At 36.5% G+C, this 19,185-nt stretch overlaps 1 protein-coding gene and 2 long non-coding RNA genes across 3 annotated transcripts in view; 1 reads left to right on the forward strand and 2 right to left on the reverse strand.

Moving 5' to 3' along the window:
* Nucleotides 1-19,185, forward strand: part of LOC139984608 (receptor-type tyrosine-protein phosphatase F-like) — a 100,431-nt gene that overhangs the window by 56,292 nt on the left and 24,954 nt on the right. The window lies entirely within an intron of this gene.
* Nucleotides 5,398-18,037, reverse strand: LOC139984663 (uncharacterized). Its single transcript, XR_011799137.1, has 3 exons — nucleotides 17,652-18,037; nucleotides 17,111-17,350; nucleotides 5,398-6,850 (listed from the first exon to the last, which is right to left on the reverse strand). It is a non-coding gene; the product is annotated as an uncharacterized lncRNA (long non-coding RNA).
* LOC139984658 (uncharacterized) lies at nucleotides 7,198-12,323 on the reverse strand. Its single transcript, XR_011799135.1, has 4 exons — nucleotides 12,058-12,323; nucleotides 11,534-11,619; nucleotides 10,874-10,988; nucleotides 7,198-8,708 (listed from the first exon to the last, which is right to left on the reverse strand). It is a non-coding gene; the product is annotated as an uncharacterized lncRNA (long non-coding RNA).

Here is a 19,185-nt window from a genome sequence, read left to right on the forward strand (position 1 = left end):
ATTTCCATTTAGAGCGAGAGTACCATCACAAATTTTTGCATAACAGTTCTTTGTTATATGCTTTATCAATGTGCCAAATTTCAGATTCATAGATGCTGTCCCACATTGAAAATTTTTCATATGTATGAGAAGGTGTGAAAATATAGTTTTTGCAATTTTTTTTCACTCATTAAATTTCAAAATCCCTTTAAGTTACCTTTATTACCCTCCTACATTAAATTAATGTCCATATTGAGAATCTCCATGCTTTAAATTACTTTAATCCCAAGTTTCATGTCTGTAGCTTACTCAGAAGAAAAGTTATTGAAGAATAAGTCCGGGGGTATTAATTTAGGTCAATTCAAAATGGCCGCCATTTTGAACTTTCGGGGTCAATTTCACCAATTTTTGAAAGCCGATATCTCGGGAACCGATTAATATTTTCAGCTAAAATTTGGCGTGGATTCCTAACTTTATATTATGAAACTCCATACCGAATTTGGTAAAAATCTGAGATGGTGGGTGTCGGGCCCTTGTTGAGTTGGCATGGAATGACCCATCTGGCAAATGCCAGAAGCTGGCAGAGAAAAGAATGTTAAGTATGTTGGCAGATTAATTTAATCTTGTATGTTGATCCTGTAAAATATTACAAAGATTTAAAGTTATAGTCTCAGAAAAACAACCAATTAGTGAGAGAAGAAATTAATGAGATGATCTTCCTATTTTTTTTTGGAAAACTGGAGAAGTATGTCATATTATCGACACCAATTCAAAATTACCAACCACTAACACAAAGTAATTAGGGTGAAACTGAACCACTGTATTCATGTACATTATTTGTTTTTTCAAATTGATAAGCGTTATTCATGTTCTTTGTAGTTTTGGAAAACTATTAAGCAGTTTGGTTCAGCCATGATTGAACAGGTCTCCTATTAAAACAGAATAGTAACACAAAATGATATTTGATTTGCTTAGGTTGTACATTTTCAATAGCATACAAATGGAATGTTGTTACAACTTCAAATTACAAATCAAGCAATCCCTGCATAGATCATGCTACCCCTGACTAGATGTCCCTTTTTGCAAATGAAAAAGAACTTACCTATACTACAAACTAGTATTCCAAATTAAGTGTATGTTAATTGAACTTGAAGCCCTGTAATACCATGTGATTGCAGAGAAAAGAGAGTTACTGTACCTGGCTATGGAGTATTAAGCCATGTCACATCATTATAAATTCTTGTTCCAAATTAATAAAATGTCAATATCCTGCACTTTTCCATTTATGGGGGACAGCATCATCTCAATCATAATTTATGAACAGTTTGCACCAGAGAGAAATAAGCCAGATACAGCTAAATTGTAAACACAATGTCATATTTCATATTTGATCATATTAAGTTAATGATCCTTATTGCCTTTTATCTACAAAACTTCATTATTAGGGCATTGGAACTCCCTTTTATACCAATTTGCATTCAGGTTTATCTTACAAATTTGATGAGTTGTATTGAATTTAAATAATGTTTTACTTCAATTTAAAAATGTATTGCATATTAAAACTGAATTGATGCTCTTTTTCTGTTTTTATAATTTCAAAATCTTTACTATACACTGAACAAAATGCCCGAATTGGAATCTTCTACTAAAGCAGATAAATTTCAAAGTAGTTTATAATTGACTTCTCTTAAAATATGTGTTACAACTGCCAGTTGTTAATCTCATATGTACAGTATAGTATTTGCATTTGCATCTGATGTCAGTTAGACTGTTCTCGTACTTGGTGAGTAGATGGTTGAGTAGATGAACCCACATTACATTTGGCGCTCATTTCAAAAAGAATAATGAGGTTATGGAAAGTACAATAATACTGCAACTGGAAGTTGATGTGTGAAGTTGTTGACTAGTGACTGGTTGATGTGTATTAAATTTGACATTACCCACAATACTGAATAGGGGCATGTACATGGTTGAGGTAAGTAAGTAAAGGTAAAGTTATGCAGTTTAATTTAGAACCCAAGTTTTTAGCTGGTTGTCATTTCCACATAATTGCACTAGAAACCTGATGATAAAGTGCTACATTTAGCAGGTTTTAGTCTGTTATTGTGTTGACACCAAAACAGAGCCCATAATAATGCATTCCTAACTGATGTACTGCTAATGCTAAACACCTAGTTCTACAACACCTTTACAAATTATACATACAGAATATTGTTTTCACATGTTGTGAAGAGAGTATATAAATATGCATTGGAAATCAATGAAATTCTTCAATGTCTGCATCTAATGAAAAAAATATGCATTATTTTCTGTGGTTCATATTGCATCTTCTTTCAATAAGAGTAATGCCAGTATGAGCGTTTAACAAGTGGTGCTTGTAAATCAGCTGTAGGCTGACAAGTATTCTCCTCTGCAATCATGCCTGTTCCACTGCACATGATCATGCAACATAAATGGTACAACAAACACATGTGTTTAGGATGCTGATGTATGAACCAATAATTATAAACTAAACTAACATTTGACTGCATTTTGCCTTGAATTTCATGACATTATACCTTTAATATTAAAAAATGCCAGGATGATAATTCCGAAGCTCACAAAGTCACATACTTTTGTGGATGATAAGGATTGCAGTATTGGCTGATGCTGCACAATTGGAGAATTGTTGGTTGGCAAAATTGAGACAAGTTGAATATTTCAGTAAGCGATATAAGAGCCCTGATTACACAAATGTTGTATTGTACTGAAGGTCATTACTTTTTAAGCAAAGTTTATGTTGGTTTTGGACTTTTATTATTATTTAATACCATAAATATTAATATATTGGCTAACAAACATTCAAATATTGTATTGACTCTGATATGAATTTAAAAATATATTTCCGAAAGTGCTGAAGCTGCACAAAACTTTGTTATATCCTATCTTTAAGTATGCTTTGCATGTATATATATAATTATAGATATAACATTTTGGGTGAAAAGTAGTTTGGGTGGAGATGATTGGGGATGGGCATGGGGGTCTACTGGCAGGGGTACCCCACTAATATAAATTACTGGAATTGCCCATCCCTTACATATAGAGTCCTGCCAATTATTTTCCGGTAGTTTTTAACTGGATACTTCATGAGCAGACCTAGGTCAATGAGGGGATGGGCTTTTTGGGGGTCTACTGGCACTTCTACCCCTCTAATAGAAATTTCTGGAAATGCCCAAACCTATATGAGTGATACCTATCATTTGTCAGTAGGTATCAACTGGTTACCTTATGAGCCGACCTAGGTCAATGAGGGGATGGGCTTTTTGGGGGTCTACTGCCAGGGGTACCCCACTAATATAAATTACTGGAATTGCCCATCCCTTACATATAGAGTCCTGCCAATTATTTTCCGGTAGGTTTTAACTGGATACTTCATGAGCAGACCTAGGTCAATGAGGGGATGGGCTTTTTGGGGGTCTACTGGCACTTGTACCCCTCTAATAGAAATTTCTGGAAATTTTGCCCAAACCTTACATATGAGTGATACCTATCATTTGTCAGTAGGTATCAACTGGTTACCTTATGAGCCGACCTAGGTCAATGAGGGGATTGGCTTTTTGGGGGTCTACTGCCAGGGGTACCCCACTAATATAAATTACTGGAATTGCCCATCCCTTACATATAGAGTCCTGCTAATTATTTTTCGGTAGTTTTTAACTGGACACTTCATGAGCTGACCTAGGTCAATGAGGGGATTGGCTTTTTGGGGGTCTACTGGCAGGGGTACCCCACTCATAGAAATTTCTGGAAATGCCCATCCCTTACATATGAAGTGATACCTATCATTTTCCAGTAGGTTTCAACTGGTTACATCATGAGCCGACCTAGGTCAATGAGGGGATGGGCTTTTTGGGGGTCTACTTGCAGGGGTACCCCACTAATAGAAATTTCTGGAAATGCCCATCCCTTACATATGAGTGATACCTATCATTTTCCAGAAGGTATCAACTGGTTGACCTAGGTCAATGAAGGGATGGGTTTTTTGGGGGTCTACTGGCAGGGGTACCCCACTAATATAAATTACTGGAATTGCCCATCCCTTACATATAGAGTCCTGCTAATTATTTTTTGGTAGTTTTTAACTGGATACTTCATGAGCTGACCTAAGTCAATGAGGGGATTGGCTTTTTGGGGGTCTACTGGCACGTGTATCCCACTAATAGAAATTTCTGGAAATGCCCAAACCTTACATATGTAGTGATACCTATCATTTTCCAGTAGGTTTCTACTGGTTACATCATGAGCACACCTAGGTCAATGAGGGGGATTGGCATTTTGGGGGTCTACTTGCAGGGGTACCCCACTAATACAAATTACTGGAATTGCCCATCCCTCACATATAGAGTCCTGCTAATCATTTTCCAGTAGTTTTCAACTGGTTACTTCATGAGCTCACCTAGGTCAATGAGGGGATGGGCATTTTGGGGGTCTACTGGCAGGGGTACCCACCAATAAAAATGACTGGAAATGCCCATCCCTTGTAACTCAAGTCCTGACCATCATTTTCCAATAGGTTTCAAGTGGTTACCTCATGAGCTCACCTAGGTCATCCGTGAGGCTGGCAAAGCTACCCCACCACCAATAATTACTGGCGATGGCCATTTGTTGCTCATGGGGCCATACCTGACACATTGTATTTACTTTGATGTGGTTACCATGAAAGCTGATCTAGGTTAGCTTTTAGGTGACTTTAAAATTGCTTTCCCAGCCACACCCACCACAGCCGGTTTGCCAGTCGTCTGGTTTCATGTACAGGAATGCACTGTGAACATTGTGATGTACAAGGCAATTGATTACCTTCCCAGCTAACCAAACCCTATGGGCTCCCGGTCTATATTGATGCTCCATTGACACCCTTGCCTCCAGAATGTGCCTGTGTGACGTCAGGTGTTAGAATCGCTTTAGAATTCATTGGACATTTGAGTGAATGTAGGGACCAAAACATGAACTTTTTATGCAATTCTTTGAGAAACATAACATAGCTCCACTAAAATATGCAAAAGTGATCTACTTCCACCCCACCAAAAAACCTTGTCTTGTGGATGGGGGTGGGAGGGGGTGGGTTAAGAAGACCAGTTCATACAACTTTATAAAGAACATACCTGGAAATATTTTCGATATGAATTTCAACATTTTTTATTATTGAAATTTCTTTGGGCATGCACCCAAAGGTCACAGTTTACTTTTCTTACAAAGGGACCTTTGCAACATAATGTTTAACAATAGTAACAGATAATGAATGTATCTATAAACTCAGTAATTTTTAGGTTGGTGCTCCCTCTTTTTATAATCTTTTTCAGTGAAAACATCTTGAGTGAAGGCATTCTTGCACTTTATACTCAAGCATGTGCTCAAGTTTTAGATTTTCAAAAAGCCTCACTAGTATCTCCTCTAACAATTGTGTTCTTTGAATATTGTTTAATGGGTATGACAGGAATTTGCATATTCAAGAAGTTTTTAAATATTTCTTGACATTGAGAAGAACTTGCCATTATTTTGGTTCTGTAAGTCCTTGTCACATCAACATAAAGACAGGTTATTTCCTCATTTGTTATTATGATTTGGATTGAACCTCTTCAAAGCTTTTTATTCTCAGTATATACTTACACCAAATGTTCACATTATTATTTTCACTGTTATTTTTAAGAAGGTATCAAAAGATATTTTATGATTAACAAAGCAGACATCTTGGACTACCACTGCAGTGGTTTTTGAGTATGTGCCCCTGTCCTGTGGTCCATCATTGAAGAACTGTTCACATAAGTATGTTCCTTTTAGATAGGGAGCACTTAGAGTAGCCCTGTGACTGATGGGACATTTGCGGACCACCATTTTTAGGTACATTTAGTTAACTTGTAAGCGCTATCTCAGAAGGAAAAGAATACCCCTCCTGGTAGCTACTTAATGTAGCTATATCAGAGCACCACCATTGAGAGAATATTGGCATTAACTATTTCACACAGTGGCATTTCCCTTGTGACTGATGGGACAGAAGCTCTGTGACTGATGGGACGCTACAGTATCTCCTCCAAAATTATAGCAAATTTTGTTTTGCTTTAACTTCAGTTTGCATCCACATATGGTGCCAACTAGCATTAAACTTGAGTCATCTGGGCTCTAGCCACCCATAGTCATCACAGGTAGGGCCCACTCGAGTTGGCCAATGGGGGTGTGGGTCCCACATTGGTTTGCCATATGAGCATCCCATAGAAGCAACTGGCATATGTAGAACAGACACAGGCCCATGGGAAAACCTGTTCCATTCCACACTTGCTGTCTCATATAGCCCCATATGACTGAGTCATGGGTGTGTGATTTGTTGGGGCCTCACTGGGAAAGCTGTTTGGGCCCATATTTGGTGAGGTATGTGCCCATGTATGGGACTCATGTCATCCCACTTCGGTGTATCAAGTAATGACATCTGGAAAAATGAAACACAATCCGTATGCATTTGAAACTTGCATTTTATTTATTAACAACAACAGAACGAGCTGAGCCTTGAAACATGCAAACATTGATAATGAACAGGATACTAATTATACAACATTGATGAAGTCATTTAAGTCACATGAGCTTTTGACAATATGCTGAGCTTAACCCTGGGCAGCAAAAGTACCGAGATACTCTCAACTGTGGATTTAAAGGGTCCAATCTGCCCATCATATAGTGAAAGTCTAATACAAATTTTTTTAGCCATGTTCTCCATTTCCCCCCAAAATACTAAAGTGGTCAACATCCCATGAGGAAAGAGCCAAAACTAATAGGCAAAGGGGCATACATATACTTTAAAAAGGATCCACCTGGCCTTACCAATGATTGGATTGGACCTTCCCTTACACAAATTTCTAGTACCCTTTACATGCATGCGTATTTCTTGAGCATGTTTTTTGCGCGGGGATTGAAACAATACATGTATGAAAATGCCCTCCTTACATGCACTATGGCATGCGTGAAGCATGTATTTGAAAAAATTACATGCACGTAAATGAGCTACATTACATGCTCCAGCAAATACATGCTTAAAGCAGGTATTACTCAATGTTTTATACATGTACATGCTTAAAGCATGTTTTTTGCGCGGGGTTTGAAACAATACACGTATGAAAATGCCCTGACATGCACTATGGCATGCGTGAAGCATGTATTTGAAATGTTTCATACATGTACATGCATGTTTTTTGCGTCGGATTTGAAACAATTCATGCTTGAAGCATGTTTTTAAATCCATTGCATGCACTAATGCAAAGGAAATATACATGCATGTATTCCATGGAAATACATGCATGAAAGTATTTGCAAATGAGGCAATGCTTAGAAATAAGGTAACATTAAATAAAATACTGGTTAAGAATAGACTACTTACAAGAAATGTGAAGATTTAGACTTCTTAAGAAACAAATTATGAAATGCAAAATCTGGACTGAAAGCACCGAACATGGAAAATCAAAGTTTTATTTATGTTGAAAACATATACTAACAAGTGTAGTGAGAAAGGCAAAGTAGAGTTATCCTGGCAAGCTAAAAAAAGTATATGCAAAACTGAAAAATAAGGAGTTGGTCACATGTAGATAATGAACGGTAGATATAATTATGAACTGGTATATAGCTGATAAAAAATATAATGCAGATGAGCTAAGAAAGAAAGCACCTTAAATGCAATTATACAAGTGTAATAAAAATGGTATATCAAAACGTTACATATGCCCATGGGGCACCCTTAATTGTAACTACATTTTCCTCACTATAGATGTGTAGTGTTATAGTATTATAGTGTAGTATACAAGTATACTGTTGTAAAGGTAGTAATGAATGAATCATGTTGAAAGATAAGATCTGGATACTCAAAACACTGATCAAGTCATAAAATTTGGCAATGTTTATCCAATTAAAGAATGGATTGGAAGCTTACAGAATGTTGCATCACAGAATGGCCACTCTGTATGCTATAAGGCACATATATAGAATATATATTTGTCATAAAATTAAGGCAAAAAGAAAACATGAGCAACATTAATATAGTTAAGCTTCATCAAAAATATGTGAACATTCTAAAAGCATTAAATTTGGTGTAAAACATAAAACAAATTACTAACTTGGTCCATTGCTGACTTCTATTCCTATAGGCTTGGTAATTTGTGGAGCCGAATAGCAAATTAAGAACAGAGTAGAAAACTTTCTAGCAGGTACCTATAAGCCAAACACTAGCTTTTCAAGATTTTTACAGCACATGCAACTCATCAATTTCTGTGAACTTCTCCCAGGGCAAATAGGGAATATCTACTTCACATAACTCACATACAAACAAAGTTCGTATTAATTAAACTCTACATTTACACTTGCAAAGATATTGGCATATCAAGATTAAGGCATATTTTGTAAATATTCATATGACCCAAAACAATAGGGATCATACATTTCCCCAAGCCCCACATGCAGTATATGTCAGATATTATGTTTATAAGCTACAGTATTTCTCAATTATCAGAGTTGACACTTTTTGTAAAGTTTGTACATACATGGCAAACATTTCTCGGTGCATTGTACCGTCTGCACTGAAAATGCGCCCGCTACACCACTTGACAAACGTGACCCCATGCTGCTTGCAGACCCTACAGTATGAATCATGCTGTTCGCAGCCGGTATTCTACTGTTGTAGGCATCAAGGCGTGGGGCAATTCCATGACAGAAATCTGAAAAGAACAGAAACAAACATATATATAGGCTATAGATATTTATTATAGAGAAAATTCACCTTTACTCCAAAGAAAAATATTATTAGAGAAAACCAGAGAAATAAGATATGACTCAAAACTGACAAATAAGTAGTGTTTTAGGAAATAGTATTTTCTAAAACATTACTCCCTATTTGTCAATTATGAATCATATCGTAGTTCTCTGGTTTTGTCTAATAATATTTTATATATATATATACTATAGTGATCGGACGTTTTTATATTTTGTTAGTGACTGCATGTCTTTTCTGATTGTGTATGTAGTGGATGTTACTGGCCTAACTAGGCCTAACTCTATGGAATAACACAGAGTCACGGTAGTATTTCGCCCAGGATTGAACGAGAAACATGGATTTGGAGTTGGGATATTCACAACGGAATTTGGTTTACTGCTAGGATATTTTTTCCTGTGTATGTACTTTGGATATTAAAACGAGTAAGTTCAGCTGAAGCTTAGTCATGTATCCTACCCTGGTCGAATTGGGCCTACCAAATTGAAATCGAAGCAAACTTGATTGTTTGCCCAATGGAGATGGGAATTAAATACCAATTCATACATGTGATGCATTTACATTATGAATGATTCAAATTTTGGCATAGAAATTTGTTTGTGAAGTAAACAAAAAACTTATTCCTGAGTGTGCACCTAGGCTATGATATCACACCTGTATGCTTCAAGCCTATTCTTGGTACAAAATTTGAAAACTTCAAATGTCAATATTCGAGAACGAAGCATTAGATTTGAATGTAAGTTTTACCAGAATGTTCAGATTATAGTACTCTTTGATATAACTTTTGGCTGGACAATCCTTTTCAAATGGCAAAAATGCCAGCATAATTGGATGACTATATATGACATACCTCAAGTTAGGCTTGCACGGTAAACCGGTTTTAGTACCGAAACCGGTTTTTTCCGACCGAATTTCGGTACTATTTTTTATTTTAAGAAAACCGAAAAACCGAAAAAACCGGAAAAAACCGAAATGTGAATTGCAAAAACTGAAAAAAAAGGTTTGTTGACTTTGGTTTCTCCTTTTTACTGTTCTTTTTGCAATATGAAAGTAAATTGCAACAAGAGAAAGCTTTTCTGATAGACGACATTGTCAGCTACGATCCGCACATGCCATAACCAGTGCTTGAGGGTGGATAGCTAGGCCTAACATTAGGCTATGCAGCCCATATATGCGTGCATCAGTTAAGCGACCTTGTAGTATAGAACTGACCTTGGTGGCCAACGTTAGTAGTTGTGAGAAGTACACACTCAAATGACGAGATGCAGTTCAAAATAAATTGTTACAATCAAAGTGTTTGTCCTCTTTGTGTTCTTCTTACTATTTAACTTCAATTAAATAGTAGAGGATATGGAGAAAATCTTTTCAAACACATTGATCACAGTTCGTGTTCAAAAAATGAACGTTAAAACTTGAAAGATACATTGCGCAATCCACAATACAATACGACATGTACAGTCGCAGGGGAGGGGGGGCTCTGTGAGTTTAACAACTAAGATGTAACAAGTATCATTAGAACAATCACGGGGGGGGGGCTCTGAGTTTAACAACTAAGATGCAACAAGTAACTTTAGAACAATCGCGGGGGGGGGGGGGTTGAGTTTAACAACTAAGATGCAACAAGTAACATTAGAACAATCACAGTCCATTATTCACAAGAGACACCTGGCGTCAGGCTTGAGTCAAGGAATATTAAAGGAGTAAAAATGTTGCATACATGGCTGAAAATTACAGCTGTTGCTGTTGTGACAATTCTCCTTTGTACGCTAATGGATTTTATTTTCTTTGTAATTTTCCTTTAAACCTTTCTTCTTATCAGTTATCAGACAAGGCGTCTCTCAGGTGGTTTTTCGTTTACGTTCATGAACACATGTTTCCAACTTAAACGTTAACGTTTCTTGAATTTATTATTCTTATTTTTAACAATTTACTGCGAACGAACAGACTTGAACCCGCTGTTGATAAAGCTTCAAAAATACGCAGCTTAGCGATCGAGATTTGGATGTTTTCAATGCAATTCAGGAGGGGAAAAAAAACCGGTTTTTGAGCCAGATTCGGTTTTTTGCTAGAGAAAAACCGGTTGTAAGTTTTCACGAAACCGTGCAAGCTTACCTCAAGTTTCACTACTCTCGCATTCTTGGACAAAACTGTCTTCATCAATCGATGTCTCTGATGGTGCAAATGCAATGCCATCCAAAAATGAAAATTCTGGGTCTGAAAAACTTGTCTGTAAGAAAAAGTATGAACAACTTTTATTAAAGTTATAAGCAACCTCAGGCCTAGAGGAAAGATGATGGATGCATGGCTGTGGAGTGTCATTCTTCCCTTAAAATGAGGGAGTATTATTCAAAGAGTTCTATCAATTGTTCTGATTCAAGCCCTTGCAGCATATAAAAACAAATGCAAAAAAAGAAACAAAGCAAAGATGGTACAATTTACATGGTATATCAACATCACTTCCCCAACACCTCTACTACTTTAAGTTTAAAGATGAACAATAATGACATTTTACATTACTCTCTGTACAGTGGTTTATATTTGAATTTCCTTCAAACTGGGACGTTGACTTTCAAACACAAACCGTTTCTTTCTGCTGATTAAAGAATTTCTGGTTGAAATTGCTACTGATGAGGCAGTTTTTTGGGAAATCTTTGCAGGATGCATATTTATAGCTGATTTGAAGGGAAACTGTACAGAAAGTTGTGTATCTCTCAACTACCTACCTATCCTCCTTTAAAAAATGCCTCTAAAAAAATACTACAAAAATCTAACCTGTTTCTTGTTGCCAAGGAAGGCTTGTTAGCATTCCAATGCACCTGTCAAGCATTTCAAGAAATGCAGTTCCTCACAAGTGACTGCTGTAAGGAAAGAGCAAAGGTTCTGTGAAATCTTCTTGACATAAATTGAAAATGTTTGTTAAAACTAGCTTTATTCTGTCAAAATATGTCCATATATCAAAGAAAACGATAGTAAGACAGAAGAAGTGACACAGCTGAAATGATGCATGTAACCAGAACAACAAAATTGAAGGTTTATCTTAATGCATCACAATATCAATGGAGCAATTGCAGTTCATATTTGGACCAAACAATTTCAGAAACAATATATTATCAATTTGACCTTCCGTGATGCATGATCCTTCCAATGAATGATGTAGCTTCTAATCTTACATTGCACGTCTTTTAGTTTTTCAGGATAAGTAAAAAAAAAACAAAGTAGGCCTAGCCTAGGCCTAGGCTAATTAAAATAAAGAAAAAAATGAAAACATTATGAAGGCTTGCAAAAACATTACTTACATGGTAATTTTGGTTGGGGCATACGTTGATACCGTTGTAACTCTCTCCTGAGCTCATCTTCTTCGGTCCCCAGCAAGCTTCCAACATATTTGCACTTCTTCTCTTGCTGGTAAACGACTAACGTACTGAACCACGTACAATGCAAGTGGTATAATGCAAGTGGTAGGCTATAGTATAGGCTACTACAACATGACCGAAAAGTTGATATTCGAAAAATGCACTCAACTAAATCACTGGAAATAATGAATCCAAACTGTTTAAACACTAGATCCGTTGACAAAAACAATAAACCTTGATACTAGAGTGAACGCGACAGGAGGTGTTCATTAAACTGAGCAAAATACAAGCAAATTTCCGAAGAAAGATGATACCGACAACACGCCATTGATGTATTCCGATATCTATATACTGTAACTATCTTTGAAAGTGTATGTTTTACCGCCGAAATTGATAGAGTCCCGAGTAATGTTCCTTGTAAATGTGAACTGTAATACATTTAACACGAAACGAATCTATTTGGTTCGTGTTTCGTGGGTGAAACAGGACAGGTGTAATTAATGAAAATAAATTGTGGGTTTCTTTTTTTTGGTATCGTTTTTCTCCGCTTTAGAAGACCAGACAAAATTAAAAAATAATAAATAAACGTACCGGGCACGCCGTCTGCGGTACGGTCGGTCATTATGCATATTCATTTTGTCGACAGCAACGTTAACTTAACTTCGACCAACTAAACGTAAAATAGTATATTGTACTGTACTAAACTAGTAGGAAGGCCCGTGACTACTTTGCTTGGAAAAATAAAGTCGCAATATAAGGACGTTAATATTAACAATTTCGAAGAAGCAATAAACCTTGCGCAAGATCGTGATACATGGCGGAGGTTAATCACTGAGCATATCGGATACACGAGACTCAACTTTCTACTAGGCCTACTATTGTAGGCTACTGTGTGCATATCGCGCAATATGTACAGTATAGACCTTGTCCTTAGACTTTTAGAGTAAGTACGGACGACGTTACTTCTATGCTCTAAGAAAATTCCGGAACTTTTGTCGATCAATATTGAGGCCTACAATGCCTTCTAAATATAGAGACTATTTCAGGACAAGCAACCCGTTTAAATGTGTGCCACGAACCACACGGTGGCGACTAAGCTCATCTTAGTTAGACGATTTAGACAATGGTGATGAGATGCCTTACGTTAGGCACAATATTAGTGACACTACTCATGTTAGGGTTGCCATTAGCCCAGCTAGTACTAGTTCTACGACTAGTCTGAATACTACTAACGTTGGTACCACTCAACTCCCAACAGAAGGAATCAATGCAGGAAATGGAGCTGAAAGGTTGTTAAAATGACTTTTTTTACTTCAGTTATGATGGAACTGGATGTTTTTCCCACCATGAACAAAAATGTACACAGCCTGTGGTATTGGTAAGGCTATAGGCTGCCTACAGAAAACCTAGTGCTTTTTATTAATAGGGTAATATTTTGAATAGGCCTAGGCTACAGTATATCTTATTTGTATTACTATTACTGTCTTGGTCCATACCTAGGCTTAGCCCTGTAGCCTAGTCCACCAAAATTACATGTGCAGGGTATACAATTAAGCTTCTTTAAAGTTAGGAGCATGAAACTGCCCTTCAAATGCATAGCTGAAGGCAAAAAAAAAAAAAAATTGGGGGCTACATCATACTAGTCTACAGTATTTTTGTAGTAAAGAGTACAGTCTAGCCTAGTCCACCTAAATTACATGTGCAGGGTATACAATTAAGCTTCTTTAAAGTTAGGAGCATGGAACTGCCCTTAAACTGCATAGCTGGAGGCGGGGAAAAAAAATTGGGGGGCTAGATCATACTAGTCTAAAGTATTTTAGTAGTAAATAGTACACAAACAATACCGTGGTTCCCGTTTAGTCCAAAGAGACATTATTTGATGTCAAAGTTACAGTAGCAGATTCGAACTGACCAGAAACGTGGTGCAAAAAGCACATGAACGTACAGGTCACTCTGTGACGTCATTGTGTGGAGTGTACCGCAATCACAATGGACTTTCCACGTATTTCTCGTAAGACAGTGAACCTTTTCTTACTTCACTCTCCGCAAGAGTTACCTGAATACTTAGATTGAAGGGCTCGTGTTCAGTGCTCAGAAGGAAGAACAATTACACTTAAGTTGCCATTCTATTATTTTTTTCTTGGGGGGAGGGGAGGAGTAGGGGTGGAAAACAAGTTGTTTGGCAAAGAACAATCTAAAGACTTCTTTGCTGTGAGTCACGATGTAAAGCAGAAGTTTTGTTTATGCAGTAGCAGGTATGTAGTGCTTGTGTGTAACGTGGAAAAAAACTGCCAATTTCTCTGACGAAGGATGATGTATCCAACAATAAATTAACACATATTAATCTTGATTTTGCACCACCCAACCAAAGATATTTTATTTCTGTGTATGATTTTGGTTGCTGTTTGTGTGTGCATGGATTTCACTGATGCAAAGAATATTAGTTACATTGCTGAGGTTCCCAATCTGATTAAAAGTGATTGAAACAGAGGGCCCTGTTTAAGTTACGTATAACATAATATTTTTATTGGAAAGCTGATTCTGATCAGTATTGTTTGGAGAAAGAAAGAAATTAACACAACAGGAACACTGTAGATATAAATGACTATGTGAATAAAATTGTGAATTCAGTACAATGCAGAAAATTTTTATTCTTATTCACAATTGATTTTCAAACTCTATTGATAGTTATTTAATTTTTATATATACTAATTGTGTTCATTGAACGGTACACACCAGTCGAAGAGATGCATAATATAAGTACTGTATAAACATGAGTACAGTAAATGGTATGGTAGTCGAAGGTTTTTTGCTTGCATGGAGACCCAATATTTACCAGCTCTGACAACTCTCTCAAAATACCACTGGCTATGTAAAACAACATCTATGGGTATACTAGACTTTTGTTTACATGTACCACCTTTTTAATATTTGCCTATCATAAAATTGCAAAATTTTGAATGTAATTAACCCCAATGAGTTAGAAGAGTCAGTCATTTTAGGCTCAAGTGAATGAGCTGTTTGTGGTTTTTGTTTTTTACTGTGTAAAGACACCAATCATTTATATTCTATTTATAAGCTGCAATAATTTTGTACACAAAATCCATAAGGTTAGGTCATGACCTTTTTGTTGTGAAACAATAATTTCAACAAGCATTTTCTATATGTAAGGAATTTCATAGTAATCTGAATGTTATTCTTCATTGTACAGTGGTAAAATCAATTTGAAAAGTATTTGTTGTAAATTGCTGTGGTAAGCCTCTCATCTTTCTTTCTGTTTTAATGGCTGTCGTTCACTTTTGACTCAAGAGGGCATTGCGTATCTCTTTGGAAATTTGTCAAACCTTTACCGCTTTATTCTACGGCGCAAGAGTTACCTGAATAATTAGATTAAAGGGCTCGTGTTCAGTGCTCAGAAGGGAGAACAATTACACTTAGGTGCCGTTCTATTTTTTTTTCTTGGGGGGGGGGTAGGGGTGGATGACAGAAGTTGTTTTGCAAAGAACAATCCAAAGACTTTTTTGCTGTTAGTCATGATGTAAAGTAATGCCAAATATAGTTTTTTCTTTTGTCTACAGTACTCAAGGAAGTAGTACTGTGCATGTTACACTTAGCTGAGGCTAAGTCTACCAGAACAGGAAAACATCAGCTTTGGTGAACATTCAAATTTGTACATTTTCTTGAAATGTACTGCAACTAATTTTATCTTTTTTAATTCGTTTGTGTGTATATATAGGCCTCAACCATACTATTTAGTCTCAAAGTGCAAGCAATTGTGATCTAGGGATGTTATACTTGACTTCAAAAGAACGTAAAGGTCATAGCTTGGCTTGTGCTGTTAACACAGGTTTGTCTTGGGGGACATAAGTTTTTATCTGCGGAATGCAAACTTTTTCGGGCAGATGCGTCCCTGGAACGCGCGTTTTGAATTCCTAGTAAACTAAAAACACCGGCTGACATTTTACCAATTGACTGTTTACATTTGGCCACCCCAAAAACATTTGGTGACCATAACAAGGGTTGTGACCCCAATTTGACTACCAGGGGTGTAACATAGAGTACTAGTCCACTTTACTTTCACCAACTTATTGTAGTAATGCATTAGTGAATGTATAAGTGGTAAAATAATTATTTTGAGAGTGCAGGCAATACCAAATATAAACTTCAAAAAGTCATACCGCATCATCCTGTAGTTTTTATAAAGTTTTTAAATTTGTCATCACAGTATGTAAAGTTGGAATCAAGGCACAGTATGAAGCATGTACAGAAACTAAATACACAATGGCATTTCCTTATAACTCATGGGAGATTACCAAATCAATGCTTTATATTTCAGGGTTCTCCATTTAATAACATATATCACCAATGCATGAGGTTACTTTAAACAACCAGCTAGCTGAAATTCGAAAAAATGAATGCTTGTTTGCATCTTAAGATGTCAAGAGCTCATCTGGAAAAGAAAAATAATCAAACTCTTCATTCATACCAAAACTTATTGTGATAAAATATGATATAATCATCCTATATACAGTATACCATAAAATTACATCCAAATTGACTAATTGCATGTGTGCAATTGTAAATTGATCAAAGTCCAAAATACATGCACTGTAAATTTGAATACATGCACTATGAATTTGACAAAGTCCAAAATACATGCTTCACAAGCATTCATAAAACAACTAAGTCCAAATACATGTTTGACAGTTTGGTTACATGCATGCATACACCAAGTTACATGCCCAATGGACACTTATATTGCTGCCATACATGCTTAGTGTAAGGTTTACACGCATGTATTCGAATACATGCATGCATAAATACATGCTTCCTGGATGCATGCATGTAAATTGTATGAAAACAGCATGTGTAGAGCATGTACATGCATGCAAATTGCATGTTTTAGCCTTTTCATACAAGATACATACAATTTACATGCAATTTACATGCAGTTTACATGCTTTAATTTGTATGAGGGTTACATCATTTAAGTTACAGCCTAGTGGTTCTGTGAAAACTAATTCACTTGTGTGATGGGTACTCCTGTGGTGATACTGCCAACCAGGAGTGTGTTGTACAGTGCTTCAGGTTCTTTTCCCCCCTGATAGACCCACCAGTTCCTTCAACTCGGCCTCATTGTTCTGTGATCCAAGAATATTGCATTCCTCAAATTTTGGACAGAAGGGCCTGTATGCAGTGATCCAGCCCTCTCTACAAACCTCTGTGCATGCCAGTGCTGTAGATGATAATAGTTGTTATGTCATTTCTTTTTAGGAAATTAGGTATGAATGGAACGACACTATTCTTGTACTAATACTTTTAGGCATTGCAAACTGTCCAATATAGGCTATACTATCTGAACCATATACTGTGACTGATGGGACAGTAAAATCCAAAGATCTGACATGTATACCAATCTTGATTCAGGATAACCTTCACAGGTCAATGAACACTTCATCATGTCACCATCATGTCAGTGACACAAGCTGCTTTCAATAACATGGTCTAACAAATTAATTTGAAGAAATATACTGTACCTGTATTCTGATTTGCGTTTTTGTTCACGTTCTCGACGCTTCTGTTGTGAAGACATCTCCCGCTTCTTCTTGTGGGCCCACTGTTTGCGATACGCTGATTGTGTTTTTTTATATGCATCATATTTCCCCTCTGCTTTCAAACGTTCCCTCCTGTTTCGCTGTCTTTCAGCACTGGATTTCCCCATTTTGCATTGCACCACACATGCAGCCTAATTCTGTGACTGATGGGACAGAAGTTTCAGGTTGTCTTGCACATAACCCTATACACAATTGAAGAATCTCTGCTCATGCCAGATTAAGCCTTGAGTAGTACTAGATAGATGGACCCCCAACAACAGCTAAAATCATTCTGTTGGCTTATGACTAAAACAAATGTTAAAAAACTGTGACTGCAGATGGGACATGTCCACACTCATTATTTCAAGAAATCACACAAAGACTTCTATTTGTATAGACACCTATAACTTTGCAGAAGGTGAAAGGTCTCAAGGTGACTTTCATACTCAAAACAAAGTTGGTCATTTCTAGAATCATGCCAACTATTAAAGGGGCACTCTGAATTTTAGGAAATTTTGCTAATCTTTCGTTCCTGCAGCACTTGACAGTTAAATGCATGCTGCAGTGAGGAGAAACACGTTATAAGCCAGGTGAAACCTGTTTTTGGTAGTTTAACTGTCATGTATATCAAATATCTCCCTCAAATGGCTGCAACCTTAAGTTGATTTTTAGTGAAAATGCATCAATTCAATGGAATGTGTAATTAATTACTTAGTTAATTAAATTATTTGCTATATTGATTTTACAAAGGGATAACTTTCAATAGTACCCATACTGGAGTCCTTACAGGTCGAGTGTGATGATATAACATTGAATTGCCAATGTCGCTCTAAGTGTTGTTTTAATGGTATGTCGCCCTAAGTGTTGTTAAAAGAGATAAATTCACATAGGACAACTCGTATATGTGTAATTAATTACTTCGTTAATTAAATTATTTGCTATATTTATTTTACAAAGGGATAACTTTCAATAGTACCCATACTGGATTCCTTACAGTGGTCCAGTGTGATGATATAACATTAAATTGCCAATGTCGCCCTAAGTGCTGTTTTTATTCTATGTCGCCCTAAGTGTTGTGAAAAGAGATAAATTCACATAGGACAACCTGTATATGTGTAATTAATTACTTAGTTAATTAGATAATTTTCTATATTTATTTTACAAAGGGGTTACTATCAATAGTACCCATACTGGAGTCCTAACAGTGGTCCAGTGTGATGGAATAACATTAAATTGCCAATGTTGCCCTAAGTGCTGTTTTTATTCTATGTCGCCCTAAGTGTTGTGAAAAGAGATAAATTTACATAGGACAACTTGTATATGTGCAATTAAATAATTAATTAGTTAAATTATTTGCTCTATGTATTGTGCAAAGGGATACATATAAATAATACCCATACTGGAGTCCTAACAATGGTCCAGTGTGATGGAATAACATTAAATTGCCAATGTCGCCCTAAGTGCTGTTTTTATGATA

Source organism: Apostichopus japonicus, chromosome 2 (genome assembly GCF_037975245.1).
Source record: "Apostichopus japonicus isolate 1M-3 chromosome 2, ASM3797524v1, whole genome shotgun sequence".
Lineage (NCBI taxonomy): Eukaryota > Metazoa > Echinodermata > Holothuroidea > Aspidochirotida > Stichopodidae > Apostichopus > Apostichopus japonicus.